The following is a 13,944-nucleotide window of genomic DNA, read 5'->3' as shown; positions in this document are numbered from 1 at the left end:
AATGAGAGTGGCTGAAATTGCAAGATTTTAGAAGTCTACATCGACCATTTGCACAATATTAAAGAAGAAATAAGGGGGCTAGATGCAGCAAAATATCAAAGCGATGGCCACGTGTTCTGGAAGATGTAGAGAAGTTACTTCTGGTTTGGATAAATGAGAAGCAAGTAGCAGGTGATACCATGAGAGAGAATTTCATCTGCATTAAGGCAAAGGCCTTGTACACCAGCCTTGTAAGTAAACCACCATGTACGTCAACAGAAAAGGAAGAAGGCTTCAAGGCAAGCAGGGGATGGTTTGATAACTGTAAGAGGAGAAATGGCATCCAAAGTGTTGTAAGGCACAGAGAGCCTGTGAATTTGGACACTAAGGCAACTGAGGTGTTCACTACTGAGTTCCAGAAGCTCATGGTTTCTGAGTGATACTGGCTGGAGTAAGTTTTTAACTGCGAGGTGACAGTTTTTTTGGAAAAAGATGCCAAAGAGGACCTACTTTACAGAAGGAGAGAATACAATACCCCATCACAAGCCCGTGAAAGACTGTCTTACTCTCTTGTGCTAATGCAAGCGGTAATTTAAAAGTCAAGCCCTTGCTCATCTATCATTCTGAGAATCCACAAGCCTTCAAGAAATGCAAGGTGCAGAAGAGCCAGCTAAATGTTATATTGAGGTCCAACAGTAAGACTTGGGTCACTCGTATCTTGTTCATTGAGTGGATCAACAAGGTCTTTGGTCCTGCAGTGAAGGAACACCTTTTAGAAAAGGTGCCACTTGAAGCCTTGCTGGTTATGGATAATGCTCCTGCTCATCATCCAGGCTTTGAGGATGACTTACTGGAGGAATTTGAGTTCATTAAAATCAAGTTCTTTCTTCCCAGCACCACTCCAGTCCTCCAGTCCTTCAAACTTTAAAAAGCTTTACACCAAAACACTATTTCACTGATGCTTCAAGGTGACCTAAGGAACAAACCTTACCCTCCGAGAGTTTGGAAAAGTAATTTCCACATTGTGAACTGCCTCAAGGTCCTCAGTAAAGCCTAGGATGGGATCAACAAGAGAACCCTCAATTCTTCTTGGAGAAAACTGTGGCCTGATTGCATTCTTGGACATGACTTAGATGGATAGGAGCTGCCAGTTGTCAATGAAATTATGTTCTTAGGGAAGACCATGGGACTGGAAGTGAATGAAGACAATATTCAAGAGCTGGTGGAGGGGGGTGCCTGGGTGGCTCATCAGTTAAGTGTCCGACTCAATTTTAGCTAAGGTCATGATCTCATGGTTCATGAGTTAAGCCCTCTGCCAGGCCCTGTGTTGGCAGTGTGCAACCTGCTTGGGATCCTCTCTTCTCCCGCTCTTCTCTCTGCTCTCTCCCCCGCTTGTGTTCTTTCTCTCTCTCAAAAATAAATATTAAAAAGAAAGAAAAGAGTTGGAGAGGAACATGGCCAGGAGCTGACAAACTGATGGATCTGTATCATGAGCAACACAAGAGGTTATCGACGAGATCTCATCTGCAGAGGAGGAGAAAAAGGCAGAGGAATCCCTCACTTCAAATGAGATTAGGGAGATGTGTAAAATGTGGGAAACAGTTCAAAATCTTGTAGAAAAGCACCACCCGAATAAGGCTTTAGCAATGTGAGAAATGAGTCTGTTTAAAGACAATGCAATGTCACATTTCCGTGAAATCCTCAAAAGGAAATAAAAGTGTCATTGGATAGTTCCTTTAAAAGTTGCATGGAAAGAAAAAGATTCCATTGAACCAATAGGTAGCAGTGATTTTGTTAGTGCTAGTGAAAGTCGTCCTGCACAATAATCCTCCTCTCTCTTGTTTCCCTCACACCAGCCACAAAGGTTTTCAAAGGTAAGTGCAGGTTAATTTGTTTATCTTTCTTTATATTTTGTATTTTCTTTATTTTTTTGTATTATATTACAGTATTGTAATCGTTTTTATATGAATATTTTTGGGTTGTAGAACAAATCATCCTAGTTTCCATTATTTCTTAAGGAGAAATTTGCTTTGATGTACAAGTGCTTTGGATTACAAGCATGTTTCTGGAACAAATTGTGCTCACAAACCAAGGTTTTACAGTATATATATTTAAAACAGCTTTATTGAGATACAGTATGATTTGATAAGCTTGCCCCCCCCCCCATAAAATTATTACCACAACATAACCATCACTCCCAAGTCCCTGTATGGTTCTTGTCACTTTTTGCAAGATATCAACTGATCTGCATTTCTGTCCCTATACGTATATTTGCATTGTCTCAAGTTGTATAGAAATGGAACTGTATAGTATATATTTTTTTATTTGTCATCTTGTTTAATTTAGCATAATTACCTTGAGATTCACCTGTGTCTCTGCATGCATTAGTAGTCCATACCTTTTTGTTCCATTGGATTTGTGTACAACATTTACCTGTTGATGTATATTTGGATTGTTTTCCAGCTTTAGCTATTACAAATAAAAATGCTGTGAACACTTATATGTGTGTCTTTGGACATATGATCTATTTTGGGTAAATACCTGGGAATTAAATGACTGGATCACATGGTAGGTTTATGTTTAAGAAACTGTCAAACTGTTTTTGAAAGTATTGTACCATTTTACATTCTCACCAGCAGTGTGTGAGAATTCCAGTTGCTCCATATCTTTGGCAACACTTGGTATGGTCAGTCTTTTAATTTTAGCCATTCTAATAGGTATGTAGTGATAATCAGTGTAGTTTTAATTTGCGATTCCTTAATGATTAATGATGTTGAGCATCTTTTCATGTGCTTCTTCTTTACCATCTTATATCTTCTTTGTTGAAGTATCTGTTCAGATCTTCTGCCCTCCCACCTCCCTCCCTTTATCTTTTTTCTTCTCTTCTCTTCTCTTCTCTTCTCTTCTCTTCTCTTCTCTTCTCTTCTCTTCTCTTTTCTCTTCTCTCTTTTTCATTTTTTCTTTTTCCTTTCTTTTCTCTTTTTCATCTTTTCTTTTCTTTCAGTAGACTTTATTGAAGTCATTGCCTCTGTACTGAGGCAGAAGATTGTGTCTGCATAAGCACAAGTCATAACATTTCACAACTTCTAAAACGAATGTCAACCATTACAGCGATCATGCATATGCCGATAATCACATTTTAGAAGCATTTCAACCATTTCTAAAGAAATGCTTATAACATTGTTATATATAGAACTACTTTCAATGAACTGCAAAACACTGCTTGACTTTTCCCGTATGAGCTAAACTGTCAACACAAAAGGGAGACATAAATATTTAAATCTTTTGCCCATTAAAAAAAAAAATTGGGTGTTCTTTATTATTACTAAGTTTTGAGAATACAAAGGACTTGAGATACAAGTCCTTCTTAAGATACATGCTTTGTATTTTGTTCAGGCCGTGGCTTGTCTTTTCATTCTCCTAACAGTGTCTTTTGAAGAACAGAAATTTTTAATTTTGATATAGTTCAACTTACCAGTTTTCATCTATGAATTGTGATTTTTTTTCATGTCTTATCTGGGAAATATTTGCTTAATCAAATGTTACAAAGATTTTCTCTCATGATTTTTTCTAGAAGTTTTATAGTTTTAGCTTTTACATTTCTGTAATTCAGTTTATAGGTTTTTGTTTATGATATAAGGGCCATTGCATGTTTTTTCATACAGATAGATAACCAGTTGTTACAGCATCATTTTTTGAAGTTTTTCCTTTCCTAACTTGTCTTGGTACTTTAATCAAAAATCAGTTGGCCAGGAAACAAGTAAGTGAAAGGATTAAGAGGTAGGGAATACCAGTTATAAAATAAATAAATCATGGAGATGAAAAGTACAGTATAGGAAATATAGTCCATAATACTATAATAATGTTAATATTGGTGATTATACTTGGTGAGCATTGAGTAACATACAGAATTGTTGAATCACTATGTTGTCCACCTGAAACTATTATAACATTGTATGTCAGCTATACTTCAGTAATGATAATAATAAATCAATTGACCATATAGGTGTGGGTCTATTTTTGGACCCTGTTCTGTTGATGTATATATCTATCCTTTCACTGAGACCATTTGTCTTGATTATTGTAGTTTGTGTGTATGTTTTAATTATTGCAGTTTTACAGTAAGTCTTGAAATCTGGTAGTTTTAAGTACTCTGTTGAGAAAAGAACCTGATAACCCAGTATCTGCTTAGTGGTGGGTTAAAAGGGTAAAGAAAAACTTTCATATTTATAAATTGCCAAATAAATTTTTAGAAGATGGTAAAGAACTATGGTTTTTTTGAGCACCTGGAAGTAGTTTATGGAAGTAGTTTATTCCATTAAGAAAAGATTGTGATGATTTATGGAAGAAATTACCATGCTTGGTGAAAAGAAAAAGGATAAAGTCTGTGTTAAAGACCGCAAAGCTGAGAAACTTTGAAGTGATGATGATAGGAAACAAAAAACAAAGACAGAAATGTAAGGTCTTTAGGAGCTAATAGTAGAATAAGCCAGGTAAGTCTCTAGGCAGAGAGATTCCCCTAGAGTCTAATAAAGTTTGAGCGGCAGTATCTTTTTATAGATTACTAGTAAACATTTTACCCTGAACAGCACTGGGATGTCTGTGGAAGTTAATCCTCTTCAGACTCTCTCATGCCATGGAATGATAATCAGTATTGATGTATTATGTGCACTGATAATGATTGATTGATGTGATCTTACAATAGAAGGTCTGTATTTAGATTTTAATAGTTTGATCAGTTGACTCATGGTGAAATTCCCTTAGATTCTAGCTTAACTCATTCTCACTTATTTTTCTGAATTACCTCAACGAATATGCCTTTGACTGGTACAGTTCTGTAATTTTCTTCTTCATTGATTATTGTTTAAAACTTTTTTAAATTTTTTTTATTTAAAAAAATTTTTTTTTCAACGTTTTTTATTTATTTTTGGGACAGAGAGAGACAGAGCATGAACGGGGGAGGGGCAGAGAGAGAGGGAGACACAGAATCAGAAACAGGCTCCAGGCTCTGAGCCATCAGCCCAGAGCCTGATGCGGGGCTCGAACTCACGGACCGCGAGATCGTGACCTGGCTGAAGTCGGACGCTTAACTGACTGCGCCACCGAGGCGCCCCTAAAACTTTTTTTTAATGTTTATTTATTTTTGAGACAGAGACAGAGCATGAGCGGGGGAGGGGCAGAGAGAGAGGGAGACACAGAATCCGAAGCAGGCTCCAGGCTCTGAGCTGTCAGCACAGAGCCCGATGCGGGGCTTGAACTCATCAACCGCAAGATTATGACCTGAGCCGAAGTCAGACACTCAACTGACTGAGCCACCCAGGTGCCTCATTGATTATTGTTTTAAAGTTTAGAATTGGGTGTCCTCTTCACGCAGATCCCTCCCTCTCTACTCTTTAAAATTTTTGGTCCATTTCTTATGAAAACTGAAGTCTGTTGTGTAAGACTCAGTCTGATTTTTCTTTTAACCTAGCCATACTGGAAGTTATAACCAGGAGTCTAAAAGTAGACATTAGAAGAATACATTTATGATACTCTGAGAACATTTCTAACTCAAGTAGTCTATACTTATTATAGACATTTCTTACTGTTAAACAGCTGTATGTCAGATTGCTTATTTAAGACTTACAGGAAATTTAGAGGTTGATTTTTGGCCTTTTCAAGTTTTGTGCATCTCATGAAGGGCCTGATGTTACCTACCTGTTGTGGCCAGGGAAACTTAAGTGATACTGGACATTTTTAAAAATCCACAACGTGGATGAAAGGCCTGATGTTACCTACCTGTTGTGGCCAGGGAAACTTAAATGATACTGAACATTTTTAAAAATACACAATGTGGAACTGAATTCAACTAAATTTGTTGTATGTTGTGCACTACAGAGACTTCATTGACCAAGGGGAAAACAAGCAAGGTGTCTTTTTCTTTTTTAAAGGTTTCTAATAGTTGTCATTTGTTGGATGTCTGCTGTGTGCCAGGCATTAAGCGTGTGTTAGGGTGTTCCACATATTTTTTGTCATTTACAACTCAAAGCAAATCTGTGAGGCTTACAGATTTGTTTGACTTGTTCGAGGTTGCAGTTAATAAGTGGAAGAGTGAAAATTCAAACTTTTTGAGTGACTTGAAAGCTCTTTTTTCATTACATTGTAATATATTAGAAACTGATCTTTAGTCTTTAAGTTAATAAGTTATTATAACATGGTTCTTAAATTTTTTGGTCTCTCAAAAATTATTTAGTATCCAAAAAGCTTTTGTTTGTGTGTTTTATCTATCAAGTTTTATTATGTTAGGAATTAAAACTAAGAAAAAATTAAAACATTTGTTAATTTACAAAGATATAACAGTAAGCCCATGATAACGTGCTTTAAGAAACATTAAGCGTATTTTGCAAAACAAAAAAAGTAAGAAGTTTGGCATTGGTTTTACATTTTTGCACATTTTAAAAACTGGTTTAATAGAGATGGATTCTCATCTCCGCTTCTGCATTCAGTCTGATGTGATATCACCCATCACATAGCATCTGAAAAGCTCATCAAAGGACGAGAATGAAAAAAGCAGGCAACATCTTACAATGAAAATTGTTTTGACCTTTCAGATTCCCTGAAAGGGTGTCTGTATCACACTTTGAGGACCAGCTGAATCATAGACCTCACGTGTAAAAGTTCAGGCTGTTTCTTCAGCATTTTCTGTGTATCGTACTTAACACTAAATGATAAGATGGGATTAGCTTCCCAATGTTAGCCCTCTGCCAGCACTAATGCCAAACTACTTGTGTAATGTTGTATGGTAGGTTGAAGCAGTATGGTTGTAGAGAGGTCAGGATAAATGTACACTTAAGACAGGATGAGCCAGTGAATACATGTTATTCAGAGGACTTTTACTGTATGTACATTTTATATATGTGTTTTAAACTAAGTGTAAGGACTATTAATAGCAGATTCTGTCTGGATTTTTAAAAAACAGCTGCAAAGATGGCTTTGGGGGTTCTTGTGTTAAAGGGATTAGTGCTCATCAGTCTGTCGGACTACTCAGATTCCAGTAAGTAAGTGAGATTTAAATGCAAAATATAGTATTTACCTAATGACAGAATGTAGTTGAGTGGTTAATGTCCAAAAATACTTATTTTTCCTTCCTACATTGTAGAGCAGAAGATACCTAAGATGAGAGTTACACATATAACATAAAAATATTTTTTAATGTTTAGTTATTTTTGAGAGAGTGAGCACGAATGGGAGAGGCGCGGGGTGGGGGGGGGGGGGGGAGATATACACGGAATCTGAAGCAGGCTCCAGGCTCTGAGCTGTCAGCACAGAGCCTGATGCGGGGCTTGAACTCAGGAACTGTGATATCATGACCTGAGCTGAAGTCGGATACTTAACCTACTGAGCCACCCAGGTGCCCCTAAAAATATCTTTTGATTGCATGATCCCTAAGTTTGTACACTGAGTGGAGTTAGAACTATGAGTATAGCTTGTATAAATTTAAAATACAGCTTCATGAATTTAAGATTCTATTTGGAGTAATTTGGAGATAATTTAGAGAAGGGCAGTAAATATATTAGGGCTTCAAATTCTGGTCCTGTTGGAGAAGTTCTGGACTTGAAACTTACAGGAAAAGGGACACAAGATGTGTTAATACTGTAAAAATATGTGAAGCATCATCATAAATAGAACTCTGACCAGTTCTAATTTTCCAAGAGAGAAGTTAAAGAAATTTTCTTCTGTGTAGCAAGGGAGATACAGATTAACCTGTTAAAACTTTTAATTTTTTTTTCATTTTCTTTTTATATATATTTTTTAATTTGAAAGAACATGAGCAAGGGAGGCAGTGTGGGAGAGAGAGAATCCCAAGCAGGCTCCATGCTCAGTACGGAGCCTGATGCAGGTCTTGATCCCATGAGCCTAGGATCATGACCTGAGTCAAAATCAGGAGTTGGATGCTCAGCTGAGTGAGCCACCCAGGCACCCCAAAACTTTTAATTTTTTAAATATTTATTTTTATGTAGTGTTAATTTAAATGTTTTATTTATTTGTGTGTGTGAGAGAGAGAGAGAGCACACACACAAAAGGGGAAGGGGTGGAGGGGTGGGGGACAGAGGATCCGAAGTGGGCTCTGAGCCTGATGCAGGGCTCAAACTCATGAACGGTGAGATCATGACCTAGCTGAAGTTGGACAAGTCAACTCACTGAGCTACCCAGGCGCCCCTGTTTATTTATTTTTAAGTAATTTCTGTGCCCAACATGGGGCTTGAACTCATGACCCCAAGGTGAAGAGTTGCATGCTCTACCACCTGAGCCATAGGTGCCCTTAGCCAGTTTAAACTTAAAAAACAAAAACAAAAACCCCAAAACGAACCACCTCCCCTCCACCCCCCCCCCCCCAAACACCATGAGTTATATACCTTAAGACAGGTATATAATTGAATAAATTGTGAACTTTTCTTCCCTTGGAGATCTTAATATTGTTGGCCTCCAAGATGGGTAATACCAGGACTTAAAAAAAAATGACCCAATGAAGTTCTTTTTCATCTCTGATTTTATGATAAATACTCTGAAATCACATTAGTTTTTACAAATGGTGGTTGTCTCACTACTAAATCCCCCAGAATTTTGCGTTAGTGAATGTTCTTGGAATTTTAGGGGGAAAGAGAAGTTGAGAAAGTCAAGAGTTTTGGATAGTTCACTGTGTATTGGCTTCCCTCTCCTCAATTATGATTCCTTCACCTGTATTTTTCAGTTTATCTTTTAAAAAGGCCATAAACTTAGAAAGTTTAAAGCTTCAGTTATTCATACCTTAGTGGAGATTAGTTTGATGCTGTCCATTTTTCTCCTAAATGGAGCAGAGATCACTGTTTTGAAAAGACGGGAGTTTTTACTAGAAAAGAAGAACAAGTAATTAATTTTGGAGTTTATAACACCAACCTTGGGGGCCAGTATTAGAGACTTAGGACATATGAGATGGGAGATCCAAGGTAACAGAAGGTAGTTAGAAGTATGCCATATATAAACCATATTGAAATTTTGTCAGGAACAAGCTGGTCCTGCACCAGGAAAATGGTAAATCTTCTTTTTTTTTTTCCTGGGTAACTCCTTTTTCTCTCTGCTGCAAGATGTCCAACTGGAGCTTTTATACTCTAAGAACTGTCGACCTAGAATTCCTTTATGGAATAAGTAGGATTTTGTGGGCTGCTGCAGGAGTCATCTTATCACCTTATTTTATGGGGAAAAGTATGTTCTCAATTCTCATATACAGTCTACAAACAAAAATTTTAAATGTAATCCTTTCTGGGTCACTTTAGTGTATGAATGAGGGGCTCATTTCCATTGAGGTTGCTAAATGATTGTTGTGTCATTTAGGGCATGTAAGTCTAAAACCACTGAGTAAGAGTGATAACCATTTAAAATGTAGAAAATTCTGGAGCACCTGGCTAGCTTAGTTAGTGTGACTCTTGATCTTGGGGTCTTGAGTTTGAGTCCCATGTTGGGTGTAGAGATTAAAATAAAATCTAAAAAAAAAAATTAAAATTTAGAAAATCCTGAAGGGTATGAATTTGATCATAAAAATCGAGTGTGGACATTTATCGAGTGCTTATTGACTATAAGTTAGAAACTATTCTTTTTTAAGTTTATATATTTTGAGAGAAAATGAGAGCAGGAGAGGGGCAGAGAGAGAGAGAGGGAGAGAGAGAATCCCAGGCAGGCTCCGCAACAGTTAGCACAGAGCCCACCGTGAGGCTCTGAGCCGCCCACGTGTCCCTCTTTGAAACTATTCTTCGTGCTTTGTGTGTGTTAACTCATTTAATCCTCACAGCAATCCTTTGGGTTTGGTACTATTTTTATCCTCATCTTACAGATGAGGAAACTGAGGCATAAAGAGGTTAATTTACTTGTGTAAGGTCACAGAGCTGAAAGTGGGAGAGTTTGGAATCTAATCCAAGCAGACTTGCTCAAGAACCTGTGTTCTTAATCACTAAGTCTTATCTTTTCCACTTTGCTGAAATTGAACTAAGAGTAGAAACTTTGATTTTGCTGGTATATGAAAACTAAAGTAACACCAGCTACTTTTGCTTGGAAATAAATTATTATTTCATTTGTAAGTTAAAATTTAATTTTATGTCAGGGAGTCTGGGTGGCTCAGTCGGTTAAGCATCTGACTCTTAATTTCGGCTCAGGTCATGATCTCATGGTTTGCTGTGCTGGCATATGGAGCCTGCTTGAGATTCTCTCTCCCCCAGTGCCCCCTCCGCCCCCCGACTCTCTTGTGCTTGCTCTCTCTCAAAATAAATAAATAAACTTAAAAAAATTAATTTCATGTCATATGGTTATAGAATGTAAAGTCAATTTATATTAGATTATTTTATTTTTTTTTAGGTTTCCACTACAAATCTGCCCCTGTGAGTACATGAATACTCATATGTACTCTTACTCCTGTATCTTGAACTTACTTGCTCTTTTCCCAAGGGAGACAACCCAGAGTTTCATCCAGTTACTATAATTAGCTCAAGATCCAAGCTCTATAGCTGCAGTCTCTTTCATTAGATCCTGGTGTGGCTTCTTGTGGTTCAAAGATCTATAAACCAAAGATGAGTTGTCTGTATTCTACCTAATACATAGTTGTGGAGAAGGAGTAAGGATAACAGCAGTAAAAACTTACTCAGAGGATAACAGGTAACACTCAACAGTCATTAATGCATTATAAAATCTTACTGGGTAAGAATGACAGTGACTCCCTGACAGTGTAATAAATTTGTTGATTTTGCTCTTTGATAGGGCCTCCATTGTCCCCTGTGCCCTATGAAAGATCCTACCTTGTCCATTATCTTCCATGGCCACATCTGAGATGGATATTATTGAAGATGCCCTTTCTGGTAAATGTGCAGCTTTTATAGCTCACTTCTTATTGATGGGCTTGGGTATTATTTTGGAAACATAAGAGCTTTTGTGTCTAGTCTCTTTCTCTCCCCCTACCCTCCATACAGTTATTTTAAAATACTTTGTAGACTTTTTGCCGTTTTGATCTAAAGTATCTGCCAAGACAGTTTTTCAGTGTGAAGACTGTGCCCTTTGTGCTCCATTTACCCCAGGAATTTCCAATCTTGTTTTGGTGCTATGGAACCCCTTTAACAGTCTGGTGAAACCTGTGGATCTGTTTCAGAATAATGTCTCAAAATTCACAAAATAAAATACTTAGGATTATACAGGAAACTGATTCTGTTGAAATATGGTTGGCAAAATATTAACTTGAAAACGTCATAATATCTGTGCTTTTAACACTTGAAATAAAAGATCTAGTGGCAAGTCTAATACAGTAGCGTAATTTTAAAGTAGTTGACTTTAATAGTTGAGATTCTGCAACATTTGCATGTGATAGGAATATATTTGTTATTTTTATTGGTGGCAGAAGTCACAAGTACTGTTAATGCTAGTATGATTTGTTGTCTGACTTCATAATTCAAGGGGATGCTAAATTTCAGTCACAAGTTAGTGGAAATGAAGAGTATTTTTTCCCCCATTCAGGTTCATTGACCTCTTCTGGGTTCTGAAGAAATGATGGTTCTGATGAGGCCATTTGAAACAGTGGTGGAAATCGTGGGTGGAAAGACAACACCCTTACATCATTGCTTTTGTGTGGCAGGGCACCAGTCTTCTCTATTGCCAAGGCTGCAGTTTTGCAGCTACCATTCAATTACTTCACTTTGCTTTTTCAGAAACAGTTGGTGTTTTTTCAGCTATGCAAAGCTTTAAATTATGGGAGTGTTAGTTTAAATTGCAGGCCATAGGGAGTTACCTCCCTTAGCAAATCTGCATTTTCTCCATCTCTGCTTGCAACTCTAATCGAAGTTTATTTTATTTCTCTTATAACTTTGTTCTAAGTGACCGGAGGGAGCCAACACATGCCAGCATTCTAAAATTTTCCTGTATTTCTCTCCTTGCTCTAGCTTCATTTGGTATATGGTTTGCTTTCTAACTTCTGTAGATGACCAAATTTGACCAAATCCTTTTCATTCTTTAATAAGGCCACTAGCTTTCCAGCCTGCAATATCAGAGTTATTGTTTGCCTCATCAGCTCCTGCTTTAAGAGTATCTTATTTTAGGTTCTATTATTTGTATCACCCCACTTCATGTCCCAAATTTCATGTTTGTTAATAATTGAATTCATCTGCTGATAGATATCTTTTTGTAGTAGTTTCACACAGAAGAAGTCTGGAAGGTAGGCAGTTCAGGGCTCAGATGGCAGCTTCACAATTGCTTCACAAAACAATCAAGGACCCAGATTTCTTCTCTCTGCTCTCATATCCTCAGTGTGTGGCTTCCATTTTCAAAGATCACCTTGTGATCCAAGCTGACTTCTGGAGCAATAGCTACTGTGTCCACATTTCAGAGAGGAGGAACGGTAAGAGGTACAATGCCATCCAGAATGAAAGGTTGTATTCCTGAGGAAGAAGGTAAAAACAGATGTTGGGTGGCGGTTAGTAGTTTTCTGCCATACACCTTGCTTCCAGTTGTCTTAGGTGCTAAGATGCTGTAACAGGAGTTATATATTTAAAAAAATATATACATATACATATACATATACATACCTTGAAATGCATGTGACTAGAAGTACTCCTGCGTTTATTACAAGGATTTCTTTTGAGTTTTCACTTGCTCAGTTTTTCTTATGAGTAAATCTTTGTTATGATTTTTCTTAAGTCTTTTAAGATGAAATGCCAAATGCCAGGAAGAGTGCAAGGATTCAGGAATATCTAGATCACGACATCATTATCCTCATTGTTCTTATTTTATTTTCCTTGGTGTTTTCTTCTTACCTTTGTTTAGGAAGCTAGCAATATCTCTACCCACTTCCCCCCTTTTTGATACTGTTGAAAACTTGAAAACTTACCTGAGTAATCCTTGGTTACTTCTTGGGAGTTAGGGAAGTTGCAGAGGGAGGCCAAGCAATGTGCTAAAGTTGCTAGCAAGCTTATTTGGTATCGTATCAGTGGTGGTGTTTCATAAAGTGGGATTAGAATCCTCTCCCCTGCCCCCATTTCATGACTTAATGTTGAGTTGTCATATCTTTAAAAAACTATTTTTTAAATCTTTATTATTTTTGAGAGAGAAAGAGAGACAGTGCAAGCGGGGGAGGGGCAGAGAGAGAGAGGGAGACACAATGTGGAGCAGGCTCCAGGATCTGAGCTGTCAGCACAGAGTCCGATGCGGGACTCCAACTCCAGAACTCCAAGATCATGAGCTGAAGTCCAATGCTTAACTGACTGAGCCACCGAGGCAACCCTGAGTTGTTGTATTTTGATGCTGTTTTACATTTTCATTTTATGCAGAAAAGATTTCTTATGGAACTTTTTTTAAGTAATATCATAGATTGAAAAATTTCAGACGTGAGTTTTCATGCCCTGCTTTCTCCCATAAGTAACACTATCTTTTTATCTTTGCTTCCATCTCCCCATTTTTCCCTGCTCTTCTAAAACTGTCTCTGTTCCTGTGTAGTGCTACTTGTCAGTCTGAGTCCTACTTTTTTTTTCCCACTTCATAAAGGACTTCAATCTTGTGATATCCTTACCTTGTGCTATTGTGTCTTCCCCCCCTACCCGCCCCCCCCCCCCCCATCTCTTCCTTTTAGCTTGTAAAAGTGTATGGTCTCACTTGTTTGGGAAGAACCACACCCACACCTTCATTGGGTAGTCACTATTTCAGTCATTTAACCATCTTTTATTGACCCTTTACCCGTTATGTTCCCAGGCTTTGGACAGAGAGAGAAAAGAAGAAAGTTTCTTCTTCCAAGGACCTCGTGGTCTCTGGAGAGGTGGATAAAGATCATTATAATTTGTATAAATCCTGAGATAGAGATACTTGTATTCTATGGGAGCAGGATCTAGTTTAATTTAGGAAATGGAAGATAAGAAGAATGGATTGACTAGGCTTTCTGGAGAGGGAGGTGTTTGGGCTGAGTCTTGAAGAAAAAGTAGAAGC

General features: G+C 37.6%; 1 protein-coding gene and 1 long non-coding RNA gene across 11 annotated transcripts in view; one reads left to right on the top strand and one right to left on the bottom strand.

Annotated features, from left to right (window-relative positions):
- FOXJ3 (forkhead box J3) overlaps window positions 1-13,944 on the top strand; it is a 148,930-nt gene that overhangs the window by 32,461 nt on the left and 102,525 nt on the right. The window contains exon 2 of one of the 8 annotated variants that reach the window (XM_053212444.1): window positions 4,569-4,687. The exons of 5 other annotated variants lie outside the window; for them this stretch is intronic. The gene's annotated coding sequence lies outside the window, so the exon portion shown is untranslated. Of the gene's footprint in view, window positions 1-4,568; window positions 4,688-5,132; window positions 5,300-8,722; window positions 10,842-13,944 lie in introns of those variants that run through there. 2 more of the 8 variants (XM_053212446.1, XM_053212451.1) reach the window with 2 other exon arrangements.
- The window catches only part of LOC128313508 (uncharacterized), a 44,208-nt gene that overhangs the window by 2,290 nt on the left and 27,974 nt on the right, over window positions 1-13,944 (bottom strand). For 2 of the 3 annotated variants that reach the window (XR_008294334.1, XR_008294329.1), the window contains exons 4-5: window positions 10,419-12,407; window positions 8,767-8,848 (exon numbers count right to left, since the gene is read on the bottom strand). This is a non-coding gene — a long non-coding RNA (uncharacterized LOC128313508). The remainder of the gene's footprint in view (window positions 1-8,766; window positions 8,849-10,418; window positions 12,408-13,944) is intronic. The other variant, XR_008294330.1, reaches the window with a different exon arrangement.

Source organism: Acinonyx jubatus, chromosome C1 (genome assembly GCF_027475565.1).
Source record: "Acinonyx jubatus isolate Ajub_Pintada_27869175 chromosome C1, VMU_Ajub_asm_v1.0, whole genome shotgun sequence".
In the NCBI taxonomy this organism is placed as follows: domain Eukaryota; kingdom Metazoa; phylum Chordata; class Mammalia; order Carnivora; family Felidae; genus Acinonyx; species Acinonyx jubatus.
This window is presented reverse-complemented; position numbering and strand designations above follow the sequence as displayed.